General features: G+C 37.8%; 1 long non-coding RNA gene across 1 annotated transcript; it reads left to right on the plus strand.

Annotated features, from left to right (window-relative positions):
• Positions 1-3773: 3773 nt before the first annotated feature.
• On the plus strand, positions 3774-7363 carry LOC131002998 (uncharacterized). Its single transcript, XR_009094500.1, has 2 exons — positions 3774-4474; positions 6576-7363. It is a non-coding gene; the product is annotated as an uncharacterized LOC131002998 (long non-coding RNA).
• The last annotated feature ends 11248 nt before the right edge of the window (positions 7364-18611 follow it).

Here is an 18611-nt window from a genome sequence, read left to right on the forward strand (position 1 = left end):
TCTCTTGTTAAAAAACAGAGTATTGCAAAAGGACATGTAATGTTTGGACTTAAATAAGCTATGTTTAGGCTATGGAGCTCATTATTTGAGTTGTTTACATAAAGATGGTAAGATATTCATCACACTGCAGTCATTTGTAGAAAGTGGTTGGCGTGGAGATGTTTGGAGCTTCAATGTGTGTGGCTATATACTTTGTATTCTTTAAATTTTAGTTATTGGTTGTGGAATCGGTTCAAGTATCCAGTTGGGAGTGAAAATTGCCTAAGAGCCTTTGCATTTTAAAGTTGAGAATTGTTTACTTTCATACCATTGTTGCATATATTGCTAAAGATAGAGCTAAATTAAGTGAATTTCAATTCCAGGAAGTTTGCTAAGTGAATTTCAAGGCTCTCACTCATTTGAATGCGTGGATTTGTTGCTTAAGGTATTTTATTCCAGGAAGTTTGCTTCTTTAGTTAATGAAAGATTCATTCCAGGAAGTTTCGTTTCACCTCTTTAGTTGTAGTTTATTTCAATTTTTCTTGATTTTGCAGCCTTTTCATTTCATTAGTATCTGCTTTTGGTATAAATCTTCCCTTCAATTATATTCAGTATTGGGATTGATTGAATTGCTTTTCATAAGTGCAGTCATTTCTCTTTTCAGGTTAATGCTTACTCAAAGAACTATTTTGTTGGGTTAAGCCCGCTGTCCATTGCAGCAAAATATGGCGAAAGATTTATTGCATCTTTGCTTGAAGAGTAGATCCAAATTTATTGCATCTTTGCTTGAAGAGTGGATAATCAAAATCTAGGCAAACTCGCTGAATGTGCCCAGTAAGTTCTGCTTCTTACATACTGCAAATCATGTTTACTTTATACACACGAGTAATTTCTACATAGCACGAAGACGATCATTGTCTTTGTTCTTATCGATTTTCTTTCCAATATATGTTTATTTCAAAGTTACTCCCATGAAATGTGTAACTCGAGCTATATTTTTTTTGATTTATAGTGGTTTAGTTTCTGTGATTGCTTTTGATTTTTATTTTTTATTTTGAGAAAGTGAGTGATTGGACCTGTGAAGCCATGGCTCTGGTGAGTGTACTGTTGCTCTCTTTGACAGCCTGAACTAACAAAAAAAAATGTAGAAACCAAGTACTTAATTCTTTAATTAAATACTTTAGATATTTTTTTTTCTAACATCATTAGTTTTTCCTTCTCACTACGCCAGATTCGCTCATAGATAACGGATTTTATCCGTTATCTATGTGCAAAAACATCCGTAATATATAATGGTGTAATGTATGTGGATTTCATACATAACGGAGATTTAAGCGTTATCTATTCTATTATACATAACGTATTATATCCGTTATCTATAGTATTATATCCGTTATCTATTCTATTATACATAACGATTGTTTATATATACGTAACGGATTATATCCGTTATCTATAGTATTATACATAACGTTTCAAACCGTCATGAAAGTTTAATATTCACTGTTATGTACACACCTATACATAACGGTTTTTTGATATTAATAACGTTTGGTAATCCGTTATGTATAACGTTTTTGACCGTAATTAGATTTCTATTTCTCCGTTATCTATTAATTTATACATAACAGTATAAATAATAAAACCAACAATAATAATATTATATATCATCCAAAATATTTAATTTTATATTATTATCATAAAAAAGAATTCATACAAGATTTGAATATAGTCAAAATTCAACAACTGCTCTATCTATACTATTATGCCTTACAAAAATACTAAACATATTAAATATGCAACTAGCTAGCCATATGGTACAACTTTTCTTGTGAATTCACAAGCCTCTTCAGCTCAACGTACGACTCATTTAATCCACCACAAACCTGCCACAAAATCATACAAAGAGCCAACCAAGAATCACAATATAGTGCTAGGTAATTTCCCCTTTTTCTAACATCACTGTTGGTTATGACTCTTGGATTTTTGATTTTCAGTCATATGGTGAACTTGATCTAAACAAGGCGGCTGACACTTTGCAGGTGATTAAACTTGAGCTAGAAGAATTCTGCATTTGACGTGATTATAAATATTGGTATCACATATACTGCAGAATTCATCTTATAATCAGTTCTCTCATTATTCTTTTGTAATGGTTGTGATTACTTAATGAATTTAGATGTTTATTTTCCACCATTGATGTTTCTATGGAGATGTAAGTTTTTTAGAAATGTGTTTTTATAGCAGTTGCAAGAATTGCTTAATTTTATCATGTCTCATTTTTTTGTTTATTTCTGTGCAGCTGTATATTTCTCAACCCCAACTGGACTCAGCTCCAGGAGGTATTCTTCACTCTGTGGTCGCGAGCAGCTCAACAGTTATATAGTTGAAGGATAAGATACAAGATTATAGAGCTTATAGAGAGGTGCTGGTTTTAGAAGGCAACGGAAGCCCTAGTTTTTTTTTTTGAGTTGGGCTCAAAACATTATGTATGAATGTTTTGTGATATATATAATATATGTTATTGATGGTTTTATCATTTTGTTGTTTTAAGTTTATTTATTCATTTTTTTAGATAAATAACAGAAAAATTGAGAAAAAGTATTAAAAATATGCTAAAAGCTATAGTTGGCATACATAACGGTAAAGAACTGTTATGTATTACGACAAAGATAACGGTTAAAACCGTTATGTATAATACTATAGATAACGGATATAAAACGTTATTTATATATAAACAATCGTTATGTATATGTGTATACATAACGGTGAAGTTTAACTTTCTTGACGGATTGGAACCGTTATGTATAATTATTTAGATAATGGATTTTGAGCGTTATATATTTATGAAAAACCGTTATGTATAATAGAATAGATAACGCTTAAATATCCGTTATGTATGAACTCCACATGCATTACACCATTATATATTACGACAGTTTTTACACATAGATAATGGATAAAATCCGTTATCTATGAGCGAATTTGTAGTAGTGTAATTATGGTCTGGGCTGACCATAGATAAATTAATTTATTTGAGGCCCATCTTTATTCCTTGTATCTGGTCCCTGGACTGGCCCAAAGTCTCCTAGCCCAGAAAGAGCTGGAAATCGTCCAACCCTAAACCTGCGCCCCCTCCCTCTGTATTTTCTATTTAAATACAGCTGTCAGCTCTCTGGAAATACACACTGATCAAATTAGAGTTTTTGAGAGAGCTGGTAGGCGCAGGAAACGTGTGGGATTTTCCAGCTTGGAACTTTCACAGCTCATTGTCCATCCAACGGTGAAAGCTGAGCGGGATACAGTCGAGATGATCAGAACTGGAGTCTTTCGATACGATCATCAACGACCTCTGCATCCGCTTTACAAGTAAGTATTCCTAACACCTACGTGCAGCTGTTAAATTCATAGGAGCATGTTTAAGATTAATCGTTGTATGATAAATTAATAATAATCCAAGAAACGATCATCGGGCAAACGGAACGTTAATTCAATTTAATATTCCTTCAATTGGTATCAGAGCCCAGGATTAATTTCTTGGCTCTATTATTAATTTATGTACGATTAATAATGTGCGTTGTTTTTACTGCTATTGTTCTTCGTGGTCTGTTGATTCGTGGAATACGTCGTTTGACGTTGTAATCATTTTTACCGCGAGAAAATCCGTGGTTAGATTAGGATTTCAAATTGTTTTTGTTTTTCCGTTGTAATCTGTAAAACTGAGGAACGAGACAAGAACGACGACGATTCAACGACGATGAACGGTGTGAGGAGGACGTTGTAGCGACCCGCTCTTTTATATATTTTAAATCTAGTAATGAGTGTTTATTTTTGTTCATCAGTGAATGAAAACGGTTTTTATCCTAATATGAATTCAGCTTATGATCCTGAATTTATATTGTTAAAGCAGTTAATGATATTATTTCAGAGTTATAACTGACTTAGCAAAGTCACGTTATTTATTTAAGCAAGATGAAATTAGATTTTATCTTTATTCAAGTCGTGATTTATTTCTGACTCGTGAGTTAATTAAATCTGCGGATTTAATTTAAATATTAGAACAACAAACGAATTAAATCTACGGATTTAATTTAGATTCATTTTATAATTTATCGATTTAAGCGAGAAATCACATGTCGAAATACGAGATTTATTTAAATAAACAGTATCAAGCATATACGAGCACACGATCCATCTTACAGTTACAGAATCACCGAGACAGAGAAAATACATCAATAATTCTCCTCTACATTTTTTTTCCTTTCTTTTTCTTCTCTTTTTCTTTCCATTAATTTTGTTCCCCACTCCATTTTACCACTAAATCTACTTTTTGACTTTCACCACCATTTTCCCCACCACTTTCACCACCAACTCAATTATGCAACAACACATATTGTTCCAGCCATCAAGTCTTTTCTTCCCTCACCAAAACGTGTAGAAGAAGTTGAGAAAGGGAGAGAGAGTTTCCTCCAACTCCAAATTGTAACTTGAAGAGGTATATACTAAGCTTCTTTATTTTGAATTCAGTTGCATATCATCCAAACGGTTCCCAAAAATTCTCACATTAATTGTGTATCATCTTTCATACATTTTCTATATTTTGGTAAAATTTCAGAATATTTAGAGCTCGCATGATTTATTTATGAATTTGTAAACATCACTGCCCATCTGGAATACATTTTTGGTAAACAATCTTTGGGAGATCATAAGTAAAGTTTCAATCGGTGAAAACCTTTGAAACTTGAATATGTCACTCTAGACTCCCGTATCTTTCTTTTGACATCGGCCTCACCATTTTTGAGTAAGGGAAACAACCGGTATAAATTCTTGAAATCTAGTTCTTATTCCATGTACCATCCAGTAGATTTTACAAACCTACGACTTTGAGGTGGAAAAGGCCGACTTAAATATTTGATTCTCAAGCCTATCTTTCTACTGAATATTCACTGACATGTTGGGAACTTACTTGTTCAGTTTTAGAATTTTTGGTGAAGCTTAAAGTGGTTTTTCCGATTTATGTTCTGAATCTGCCAAACTTGAACTCTTTTTGTGCACTGAACTTTAGATAGTCATATCTTCTAAACCATGAAGGTTCTTAGAGTAAATCCAACTGGAGAGTGTTATGATCTCTCCCTAGTTTCCAGATTGACCTTTGGGGTTCCCAGTGGAGTTTTGTAAAGGGAGATATCAATTTTTAAAGAAAGCCCACTGACTTGGTTGTAATCTGGAAATATGAAATTTACAGATTTTTGCTTGTTAAATACCCATCTTTGAGAGGGCATATCTTGCTCGTTTGAATTGTTTTTCATTCGATTCAAATTGGAGAATGATCCTTGAAATGTCTAGTTTCCAGAATGTCTTTTGGAGCCTCATTTGGAGATCCGAGGTAGATTTGGTGTCTGTTGTAAAACAACCCCTTAAGAGCTCAAGTTGTTGAATTATTTTCTATGTATCAAAGTTTATTTTAAAGGATGTTTCGTGAAAGATTTAGTATATGTGCGTAACAAGTTTGGGACTATTTATTTTAAATGAGGTCCGTTCTTTATTTAAATTAGGATGGACTTTTAATGAATATTTTTGGGATTAAACTATTATTTCTTGATTTATATAAATTATTTTTAAGGACTTATAAATATGAATTTCGTAGGCCTACTGACCTACTGTGATCGACGGTTTGTCGATGTCTAACAGCTTTGAAAATTTTATAGCAAGTCCCTACATGAGTCTTGAGTACCCTGGTAAAATTTCAAGCCATTCCAACTTCGTATGATACTTCTTTAAAATGCAAAACCTAAACTGCACATTACTACTGAGAATTTCAGAGAACAGAGAAAAGAGTCATTTATTTCAGTAACTTCCTTGGTGATCTAGCTTTCCAAATTTTTATGGTATTAACCTTATTGTGTTATTTAGATATCCACCAAAGTTGAGCCCAGTTTGACAACGTTTACTATTTTTCAAAAATACAAGTTTTCGATTGTTCAAAACTGCCGAACATGGTAGATCGTGGTAAAAACGTCATATCTCTCAAACCACTTGGAGTTTTCGACTCTATTTTTTTTTATATGAAACTACACTCGAAGATCTTTCTTTCGGTATGAGTCTCGAGTCCAGGAGATGTCGGAGTCAGAACAGATTAAATTTTGAAGTTGAGTCAGTGTAAAAGCAGAGCATGTTTTGATGATGTTTGATTGTGATTCTTATGTGCCTTATGTTGAGCCTTTTTATTTTATTTTACTTTTTTTAATTTTATAACATTACTTGTTCTTATTTATTAAGCCCGATTAATTATGAGATTATAAAGCGAATAAGTTGAAGTATTTATTTTCTATTGACTACGAGGAACGGGGTTTATTTAATTGACGGATTAGAACACCCGATGAGAACGGATTGATTATGATAATCTATCCGACCTCATGTGACGAGCCTTATTTAAATTATTTTATTTCGACAATTAGGATTTATAATAGAATTTCCCAGATTATTATCTCAGAATAATAATTATCGGAATATGAGTCATGCATAGTTAAATTACGCATTCTCATTAATTGAGGATTTTATTCGAGCAGTATCTTATTTATATTCTCGTAATAAAGGTCAAACACGAGATTAATAATCAGTCAAGGAGCTACTGTACCACAGAAAATTTCTATCAGGTGGGCATTACTTTCATATATATCAAATGAGTTTAATGTTATGTTTGAACAGTTATTTCATTGCAAAATCTTTGAACTGAAAATTATTTCAAATGTTGTCTTGCCATAAATGTTTCAATGTTTGGTATGATATCTATCTGATGTGGCTTTGCCAGTTATTATGCAATCGAATTCGGGTCCTGAGCAGTTGATAGCTATCCTGCCAGGGCTAGTGTACACCAGTGACCGTGAGTCATCTAGTGGGTTGGCCGGTCAAGTGTCCGTGAGAGGTGGCCACCTCTCCGGCACACAGTTCCAGATATGATAGATTACAAGAGAACTTAGTCTGCAGACGAACTTTAAGAATCACAAATGAATTTAGTAAGCTTGGGCCTTTTTAGCGAAAAACTCCCTTGCTGTACTGTTTATGATGGCATGACAATTTACAACTTTACGAAGCATGTTATATTTCATAGTAGGCATATGTGCCCACTGAGTACTTTTGTACTCAGCCCTGCATATATTTCTAAATGTGCAGGTTGAGCAGCTGCCGATGGTGATGAAGTGACGAGCGGGACTCTTTTGTCTTATTATGTATTAATGAACTCTAGGGTTACATGTCTTCATACATGTAATCAGAACCTTATTCCGCTGCGTACTCAGAATTTTTATGTTATTTTGGATAAGTCGGAGTTATCCGAACTTGTTAGTTATTTGAGTCTATACGACAAAAACTCTGTTATATTATAGATATCCATGTTGTTAACAATGATGAAATACGATCCTTTCTTGTTTGATTATTCCCCTTTCTACCCCGCTTCTAATCTCCCTCCATTAGCCACGATTTCCCGGCTTAATTATCCTTAATTAGGACCGGTCGTGACAGAGTGGTATCAGAGCAGTTTATTTGCTCTGAACCCTAGAGTTAACCAATTTTTCTAGTATGATCACTAGTATGAAAGAGTCAGTCGACAAAAGCTCAGCACTTCATCACATCGCCATGCTCAGCAAGAAAGAATGTGGTAATGATTTTAAAACATTGAGAAGTTCACGTTTTATATGAATGTACTGATGCTTACATTCAAGTTTATGCATTATTGATTGATTAGATATCTCAATGAACTTAGATGCGTTAAGAATGCATGATCACTGTTACGAAAAGAACAATAGAAGCTAGGAACTCAGTCATATTTCACTATAGCCATGGTGAAGAGCTAAGAAAGAGGAAGAGAATCCAATGAAAGCAGTGCAAGCAGAGTGCCACGCACGAATCACTGAAGCAGGCATAGTTCTTCATTCAGGTTGTTCACGCAAGACGGAGCACCTAATCGACTATTGCCTTCGATGATAGTTTAAGTACAATATTGCTTATAAGTGATGAGTGCAACTGATGTAATCAGTTAGCTAATCCCTAATAAGCTGAGACTCGCTTCTAGCCTCGATTATCACTAGCTATGGCTTGAGGATAACCTTCATGATTCATGTATGAACTTCAGAATTAGACTTACGAGGGGTCAAAATGCTTTGTATATGATGTTATAATATTACGATTAAAGCTATCAGCTTATAGTTTCAGATATTCGGAACCATTCTACTTACAGTACCTATCGCAATAGATAAGGACATGACTGAGAATCCCTATTGATTACGATCACCTACTACGAATTGGAAAGACGAGATGTGATATGGGTACTAGCAGTTATCAACCATTATGATTGATCATAAAAGTTTACGCAAGTGTATAAGACGAGAGAAGTTCTCGAAGATGGTTTAGAGTTTAATAATAGCTAGAAGCGCCGACAGTGGATCAATGCTGGAACAAATGAATTAAGATTCTAATGAGACCCTAAGGATATACTCCAGATAAGTATATATACCTTAACCTATCGAGGACATCGTCTCAGTTAGAACGTCATGGATTATGCATTTAGTCTGGTAGCCGTAATGAGAGCATTGACTAAGGTCATTCCATGACTTAGTATTACACATGGAGACACATACCCTATAAGGTGCTCAGATGAGCAAAAGCTATTTCCTTATTGAATGCGTGATGATTCAGAAGGTCTTTTGCAATAACACGGAAGAGTGCTTCAAATTATATGGTTGCATTTCAAGCGCTATGTGAAGGAACACTAAGTACTAGAAGTACTACATTAAGATCATATAGAGGAACATTATTGAGTAAGGTCGAGCCTACCTTATTTCGCCTATAGAAAATGTTTAAGGATTGCATTAAACTAGGAGGCAGACTCCAAGTTTGAGAAGCTCTAGAATATTCTCAAGGACATGTTCAAGATATTAAGAAGAAAGTGGTGATTTTAGACCAAATATACCTTTTGCAGCCAAGGAACAAGAATTGCCAAGTTCGGAAAAGTATTTCCGAATGACTGAGAAATAGTTGTGTCGGACCTGGCCAGTCCACATGGCCAAAATCTCAGTAGTCGTCATATATGGGTCTTTAAACCTATATATTTTAAACCTTCATCTGAAAAGCCAAACGGGTTCAGACTATTAGGTCATTTCGTTTCGACCTTTCAGTCAATTCATTTCTACCCTATGGTTATTCATTTTCAATTGTTTGGCAAATTATTGAAACACTTTGCCTAATTGCCATTTGTTATTTGAATCATTGCGATCCACTAGTTGTTGGTAGATTTTCTGTGACCCAAGGACAAACAGATACTTATCTGATTAAATCAGTCAAACACATATGCTTCAACCCAAGGGTCAAGCACGTAATGCATACAGACAATCTCTTGTGCATTTAGTAGGACCTTATTTGTGTATTTCAAAAACGATGATCCTTTCGATGCTTTTGTATGCCCCTATGTTGGCTTAGTTATTTTGACTAGTATTAGTACGGAAACGCTGGTTAATAGGGCATTTTGGAACTGAGATCTTTCATGATGAATTTGCAAGATAGCCAGTTCATCATGTATAATGCTTGAATAGATCACCATATTTAGATTCAAATGTTGATGAAATAGTCCTCATTGATACTAATTTCCCATGTCTATGTAGCGACCCTATCAGTCTTTCGCGGCAAGTCGAACCGCTATGTTTTATTTATATGTTCGCTTAAGTTTTAGCAGGAGCAGAACTCGATGAGTTAAGGAGTAACTATAGAAACGATAGTATGTCCTTATTGCATTTTAATGCGCTGATAACTTGTGTTTTTACTCATTAGAATGCCACCAAGACGAGGGCGTCCGAGAGGAGGGGGAAGGATTCCCCGTAATGATGAGAGAGGCCCAGAAGCAGGGCCAGAACCTGAATTAGTTCAACCACCTGTTCAGCCAGAACGGCGGATTGAGGAATTATTCTTGCGACAGAACCCACCTACCTTCAACGGGACAGGAGACCCGGCAGAAGCTGAGACTTGGGTTCGCGCTATTGAACGCATTTTCAACTTCCTGCGTTGCACCGACCAAGAACGCCTGACTTGTATGTCCTTTCAGTTGACTGGGTCAGCTGATTTCTGGTGGGAAGCAAGGATGAAAACGATGACAGCAGAGCAGTTAGAAAACCTGACTTGGGAACAATTCAAAGCCGGTATATATGACAAGTATATACCCAAGAGCTACCGCAAGAAAAAGGAGGCTGAATTTTACAATCTGAAACAAGGAAAGATGTCGGTAACTCAATACGACAGGATGTTCTGCGATATGTCTAGATATGCGCCGGAACAAGTTGACACAGATGAGAAGATGGCTGAAAAGTTTTGTGCCGGTCTGAGGCACGAGATTAGGATGGCTTTGGCAAGCCACGGAGGATTGTCTTACACCGAGTCGCTCAGCCGAGCGTTAGACATTGAGGCAGCCATGCCAGGAGAAAGACTTGCAATTATACCTGCGCCAGCACCTCCACATGATCAAAAATCATAATCAGAATTTCAAAGGAAAGAGGAGATGGGACAACAGTAACCCGAACCAAGGCGAGAAGAGGCCATGGCAGGGACGGGTCTTCCAGTCACAAGGTTATGGAAGCCAGGGCGCACCGAAACAGATGGGAAATAACCAACAAAGAGCCCTACATTGTCCCAAATGTAACAAAAGTCATATGGGAATTTGTAAGGCCGGCAGTGATAGTTGCTATATCTGCAACTAGAAGGGGCACTATGCAAATCGGTGCCCGAATAAGCAACATGGAACGAGTTTAAGGCCAAACCCACCTATCCAGGCTCCGCATCTGCGAGCAATCCAAGCTCTGCCCCAACCATACCCAAGGCAGCAACCACAGTATCAGCAGCCACAGCAGCACCAACAGCTACAGTACCAACCACAACCTCAACAACCGTATCAGCAACAGGCCCGCCAACAACAGCAGCGACAACAGAAACAACATGAAAAGCCTCGTCATGCTAGAGTCTATGCTATGAGGCAGAAACAGCCCGAGAACAACCAGGGAAACCTGGCAGGTATGGGTATGCTACTCAATACTCCTGTTGTACTTCTATTTGATACGGGCGCATCGCATACTTTCATTTCAAGTACATGTGTTGACACATTAAAATTTAAAATGGAAAGAGCTGACCAGAAGTTGAGTATATCATCACCTATAGGAGGGATGACGACAGTAGATCATGTGTGCTTGAACCTAGAACTGAACATAGGGTCACTCAAGATTGTAGTGAACAACTCCTATGTTATACCGATGGGAGATGTGGACATAATCCTAGGAATGGACTGGCTAGTCGAGAACTATGCCACCATCCTTTGTAACGAAAGACGGATATCGTTTCGACCCCCAGGAAGGGAGCCGTCACATTTCCACAGAATTAGTATGGGAAGAAGAAAAATGATCATCTCCGCCCTGCAAGCAACGAAAATGATGAAGAAGGGATACCCAGCTTACCTCGTATACTTGCACGGAGAATTGGGTACTGAAAAGAGTATAGAAGATGTAGAAATTGTACGGGACTTTTCAGATGTATTTCCAGAGATTCTGCCAGGACCACCACCGGACAGACCAATTGAGTTTACCATTGATTTGGAGCCCGGGGCAGCTCCCATTTCGAAGGCACCATACCGAACGGCTCCTAAAGAGTTGGAAGAACTCAAGATACAACTGCAAGAACTTTTAGAACTTGGATTCATTAGGCCAAGTGTATCACCTTGGGGTGCACCCGTACTTTTTGTGAAGAAAAAGGATGGCACATTGCGAATGTGTATAGACTATAGAGAACTGAACAAAGTGACACTGAAGAACAAATATCCTTTACCAAGGATAGATGACCTCTTCGACCAGCTCAAGGGAGCAAGCGTGTTCTCGAAGATTGATTTGCGATCTGGTTATCACCAGCTGAAGATTCGACCAGAAGACGTACCTAAGACGGCATTTCGAACTAGGTATGGCCACTACGAATTTGTAGTTGTGCCATTCGGGCTAACCAATGCGCCAGCTGTGTTCATGGACCTCATGAATCGAGTGTTTCATCCGTACTTAGACAAATTTGTCTTGGTGTTTATAGATGACATCCTGATCTACTCGAAGAATGAGAAAGACCATGAGGAACATCTGAGAATTGTCCTAGAAACGTTGAGGACGGAGCGCCTTTATGCCAAATTCAGCAAGTGTGAGTTTCGGCTCAGCGAAGTCACGTTTTTAGGACATATTGTATCATCAGAAGGGATTAAAGTGGACCCTGAAAAAGTGCAAGCGGTGCGTGAATGGAGATCGCCTACTAACCCTAATGAGATAAGAAGTTTCTTAGGATTGGCAGGTTACTATCGGAGGTTTATGGAAGGATTTTCCAAAATTGCAAGGCCAATGACGCAACTACTCAGGAAGGGAATAAATTTTTCTTGGACAGAGGAGTGCGAGAAGAGCTTCCAAGAACTCAAGGAAAAGTTGACTACGGCACCAGTGTTAGCCGTCCCAACAGCTGATAAGGAATACGTGATCTACACAGACGAGTCCAAAAATGGACTTGGTTGCGTGCTGATGCAAGAAGGAAGAGTGATAGCATATGCGTCACGATAGCTTAGGCCACATGAACTGAATTACCCGACTCATGATCTGGAGTTAGCTGCAGTGGTGCATGCGCTGAAGATTTGGAGACACCACCTATATGGAGTTAGGTGTGAAATATTCACAGACCACAAAAGTCTGAAATACTTTTTCGAGCAAAAGGACCTTAATATGAGACAAAGGAGATGGCTCGAACTAGTGAAAGATTATGACTGTGGTATTAACTACCACCCAGGCAAGGCCAACGTAGTGGCTGATGCATTGAGTCGTAAGACTCAATCTAAATTGGGAGCTCTCATCACTCGAGAGACGGTGCTCATAAGGAAATTTAGCAAAATGAGCATAGAAGTGGTTAAACCACCAGGGACGATAGCAAGCGTTGTGGCAACGGTACCTAACTTGAGGAAGACGATCGTAGAAGCACAAAGAAAAGACGGGAAGATGGAAAAACTACGGGAAACAGTAAGGAAAGGAGGCGTCAAGAATTATCAAGAAGCATCAGATAATGCTATCCTCTTTGAGGGAAGGATATGCATCCCCCACGATGATGAGCTTAAGGATAAAATCATGAGTGAGGCTCACGATACCCTTATACTGCCCACCCAGGGAGTACTAAGATGTATCAGGACCTAAAGAAACACTTTTAGTGGGAAGGCATGAAGAGAGACATAGCGTCATTTGTGGAGAAATGCCTGGCATGCCAACAGGTGAAGGCCTTACACCAAAGGCCATATGGAAAACTACAATCGTTGGAAATTCCAGAATGGAAGTGGGAGCACATCGCAATGGATTTTGTGACCAGTTTGCCCAAAACAAAGAGAGGAAACACTGCCATTTGGGTAATAGTGGATCGACTCACAAAATGTGCTCATTTTATACCAATACCGATCACACACGGGTCAGACAAGCTAGCTCAGTTGTATGTTCGAGAGATTGTACGCTTACACGGTGTACCCGTGTCAATCACATCAGATCGAGACTCGAAGTTCACATCTAGATTTTGGATGAGCTTACAGAAGGAGTTAGGCACGAGGCTAAATTTCAGCACCGCCTTCCACCCGCAGACAGATGGGCAGTCTGAAAGGACAATTCAGACCCTTGAAGATATGTTGAGAACAGTGGTGTTAGACAGAGGTGGAAGTTGGGAAGCAGTGCTGCCGTTGATTGAATTTGCCTATAATAACAGTTACCAGGCAACTATCGATATGGCACCATATGAGGCATTATATGGAAGAAAATGTAGATCACCGCTTTATTGGGATGAAGTGGGTGAGAGAAAAGTTTTAGGACCAGACATGGTCAATGAGATGGTTGAGATAGTCCGCCAGATCAGAGGGCGAATAAAAGAGGCACAAGATAGACAGAAATCTTACGCTGATGCACGTCGAACTGAGTTATGTTTTGAAATAGGAGACAAGGTCTTCCTAAAGGTATCTCCTACCAAGGGGATAACTAGGTTTGGTGTCAAGGGAAAACTTAGGCCCCGATTCGTAGGACCTTATGAGATTTTGGAGAGAATAGGCCCAGTAGCCTATAGGTTGGCGTTACCGCCAAGCTTTGGAAACGTTCACAATGTTTTCCACGTATCACAACTCAGGAAATACGTTTTCGATCCAAAGCACATAATCCATCAAGAAGAGATGATCCTTTGTCCAGACTTGAGCTATGAAGAAAGACCAGAGGCCATTCTAGATCGAAAAGTACAACAACTCAGGAATAAGGCAATCACATCAGTGAAAGTCTTATGGAGACACCACGGACAAGAGGAAGCCACGTGGGAGCTTGAAGACAAAATGAAGGAGAAATACCCCGAACTGTTTTAGAAGAAATATGCAAATTTTGGGACGAAATTTTTGTTAAGAGGGGTAGTATGTAGTGACCCGCTCTTTTATATATTTTAAATCTAGTAATGAGTGTTTATTTTTGTTCATCAGTGAATGAAAACGGTTTTTATCCTAATATGAATTCAGCTTATGATCCTGAATTTATATTGTTAAAGCAGTTAATGATATTATTTCAGAGTTATAACTGACTTAGCAAAGTCACGTTATTTATTTAAGCAAGATGAAATTAGATTTTATCTTTATTCAAGTCGTGATTTATTTCTGACTCGTGAGTTAATTAAATCTGCGGATTTAATTTAAATATTAGAACAACAAACGAATTAAATCTACGGATTTAATTTAGATTCATTTTATAATTTATCGATTTAAGCGAGAAATCACATGTCGAAATACGAGATTTATTTAAATAAACAGTATCAAGCATATACGAGCACACGATCCATCTTACAGTTACAGAATCACCGAGACAGAGAAAATACATCAATAATTCTCCTCTACATTTTTTTTTCCTTTCTTTTTCTTCTCTTTTTCTTTCCATTAATTTTGTTCCCCACTCCATTTTACCACTAAATCTACTTTTTGACTTTCACCACCATTTTCCCCACCACTTTCACCACCAACTCAATTATGCAATAACACATATTGTTCCAGCCATCAAGTCTTTTCTTCCCTCACCAAAACGTGTAGAAGAAGTTGAGAAAGGGAGAGAGAGTTTCCTCCAACTCCAAATTGTAACTTGAAGAGGTATATACTAAGCTTCTTTATTTTGAATTCAGTTGCATATCATCCAAACGGTTCCCAAAAATTCTCAAATTAATTGTGTATCATCTTTCATACATTTTCTATATTTTGGTAAAATTTCAGAATATTTAGAGCTCGCATGATTTATTTATGAATTTGTAAACATCACTGCCCATCTGGAATACATTTTTGGTAAACAATCTTTGGGAGATCATAAGTAAAGTTTCAATCGGTGAAAACCTTTGAAACTTGAATATGTCACTCTAGACTCCCGTATCTTTCTTTTGACATCGGCCTCACCATTTTTGAGTAAGGAAACAACCGGTATAAATTCTTGAAATCTAGTTCTTATTCCATGTACCATCCAGTAGATTTTACAAACCTACGACTTTGAGGTGGAAAAGGCCGACTTAAATATTTGATTCTCAAGCCTATCTTTCTACTGAATATTCACTGACATGTTGGGAACTTACTTGTTCAGTTTTAGAATTTTTGGTGAAGCTTAAAGTGGTTTTTCCGATTTATGTTCTGAATCTGCCAAACTTGAACTCTTTTTGTGCACTGAACTTTAGATAGTCATATCTTCTAAACCATGAAGGTTCTTAGAGTAAATCCAACTGGAGAGTGTTACGATCTCTCCCTAGTTTCCAGATTGACTTTTGGGGTTCCCAGTGGAGTTTTGTAAAGGGAGATATCAATTTTTAAAGAAAGCCCACTGACTTGGTTGTAATCTGGAAATATGAAATTTACAGATTTTTGCTTGTTAAATACCCATCTTTGAGAGGGCATATCTTGCTCGTTTGAATTGTTTTTCATTCGATTCAAATTGGAGAATGATCCTTGAAATGTCTAGTTTCCAGAATGTCTTTTGGAGCCTCATTTGGAGATCCGAGGTAGATTTGGTGTCTGTTGTAAAACAACCCCTTAAGAGCTCAAGTTGTTGAATTATTTTCTATGTATCAAAGTTTATTTTAAAGGATGTTTCGTGAAAGATTTAGTATATGTGCGTAACAAGTTTGGGACTATTTATTTTAAATGAGGTCCGTTCTTTATTTAAATTAGGATGGACTTTTAATGAATATTTTTGGGATTAAACTATTATTTCTTGATTTATATAAATTATTTTTAAGGACTTATAAATATGAATTTCGTAGGCCTACTGACCTACTGTGATCGATGGTTTGTCGATGTCTAACAGCTTTGAAAATTTTATAGCAAGTCCCTACATGAGTCTTGAGTACCCTGGTAAAATTTCAAGCCATTCCAACTTCGTATGATACTTCTTTAAAATGCAAAACCTAAACTGCACATTACTACTGAGAATTTCAGAGAACAGAGAAAAGAGTCATTTATTTCAGTAACTTCCTTGGTGATCTAGCTTTCCAAATTTTTATGGTATTAACCTTATTGTGTTATTTATATATCCACCAAAGTTGAGCCCAGTTTGACAACGTTTACTATTTTTCAAAAATACAAGTTTTCGATTGTTCAAAACTGCCGAACATGGTAGATCGTGGTAAAAACGTCATATCTCTCAAACCACTTGGAGTTTTCGACTCTATTTTTTTTTATATGAAACTAGACTCGAAGATCTTTCTTTCGGTATGAGTCTCGAGTCCAGGAGATGTCGGAGTCAGAACAGATTAAATTTTGAAGTTGAGTCAGTGTAAAAGCAGAGCATGTTTTGATGATGTTTGATTGTGATTCTTATGTGCCTTATGTTGAGCCTTTTTATTTTATTTTACTTTTTTTAATTTTATAACATTACTTGTTCTTATTTATTAAGCCCGATTAATTATGAGATTATAAAGCGAATAAGTTGAAGTATTTATTTTCTATTGACTACGAGGAACGGGGTTTATTTAATTGACGGATTAGAACACCCGATGAGAACGGATTGATTATGATAATCTATCCGACCTCATGTGACGAGCCTTATTTAAATTATTTTATTTCGACAATTAGGATTTATAATAGAATTTCCCAGATTATTATCTCAGAATAATAATTATCGGAATATGAGTCATGCATAGTTAAATTACGCATTCTCATTAATTGAGGATTTTATTCGAGCAGTATCTTATTTATATTCTCGTAATAAAGGTCAAACACGAGATTAATAATCAGTCAAGGAGCTACTGTACCACAGAAAATTTCTATCAGGTGGGCATTACTTTCATATATATCAAATGAGTTTAATGTTATGTTTGAACAGTTATTTCATTGCAAAATCTTTGAACTGAAAATTATTTCAAATGTTGTCTTGCCATAAATGTTTCAATGTTTGGTATGATATCTATCTGATGTGGCTTTGCCAGTTATTATACAATCGAATTCGGGTCCTGAGCAGTTGATAGCTATCCTGCCAGGGCTAGTGTACACCAGTGACCGTGAGTCATCTAGTGGGTTGGCCGGTCAAGTGTCCGTGAGAGGTGGCCACCTCTCCGGCACACAGTTCCAGATATGATAGATTACAAGAGAACTTAGTCTGCAGACGAACTTTAAGAATCACAAATGAATTTAGTAAGCTTGGGCCTTTTTAGCGAAAAACTCCCTTGCTGTACTGTTTATGATGGCATGACAATTTACAACTTTACGAAGCATGTTATATTTCATAGTAGGCATATGTGCCCACTGAGTACTTTTGTACTCAGCCCTGCATATATTTCTAAATGTGCAGGTTGAGCAGCTGCCGATGGTGATGAAGTGACGAGCGGGACTCTTTTGTCTTATTATGTATTAATGAACTCTAGGGTTACATGTCTTCATACATGTAATCAGAACCTTATTCCGCTGCGTACTCAGAATTTTTATGTTATTTTGGATAAGTCGGAGTTATCCGAACTTGTTAGTTATTTGAGTCTATACGACAAAAACTCTGTTATATTATAGATATCCATGTTGTTAACAATGATGAAATACGATCCTTTCTTGTTTGATTATTCCCCTTTCTACCCCGCTTCTAATCTCCCTCCATTAGCCACGATTTCCCGGCTTAATTATCCTTAATTAGGACCGGTCGTGACAGACGTGCCGGGTGCGGAGCAGGCAAGGTTGCCGGCATCGAGGGCAGCGCGCGCACGAGCGCTTGCGCGCTGTGCGTCACGCGCCTGGTCAGGCTGCTGAGCATGCCGCTGCTGCTCTCGCCGAGGGTGCTGTGCGGGGCTGCTGCACACGACGCCGTGGCGTGCAGGTCGGGCGAGAAAGGGAAGGCAGCCGGCAGGGGCTGTGCGCGCCCGGGGCCGTGCCTGCACGCTTTGCGCGCTGCGCGCCCAGCGAGCGACGCAGCTGCCGCTGCTGCTGCTCGCGCCGGGGATGCCGCTGCAGATGCTGTGCGCTGTCGGTGGTGCGAGCTGCTGCTGTGTGCCGGATGCCGCCAAGGCGACTGCTTGCGCTGCTGCACGCCGAGGAGGCCGAGCCAGCGCCGGGCTGCTGCAGCGCC

This window comes from Salvia miltiorrhiza, unplaced genomic scaffold, assembly GCF_028751815.1.
Source record: "Salvia miltiorrhiza cultivar Shanhuang (shh) unplaced genomic scaffold, IMPLAD_Smil_shh fragScaff_scaffold_57_2, whole genome shotgun sequence".
NCBI lineage: Eukaryota > Viridiplantae > Streptophyta > Magnoliopsida > Lamiales > Lamiaceae > Salvia > Salvia miltiorrhiza.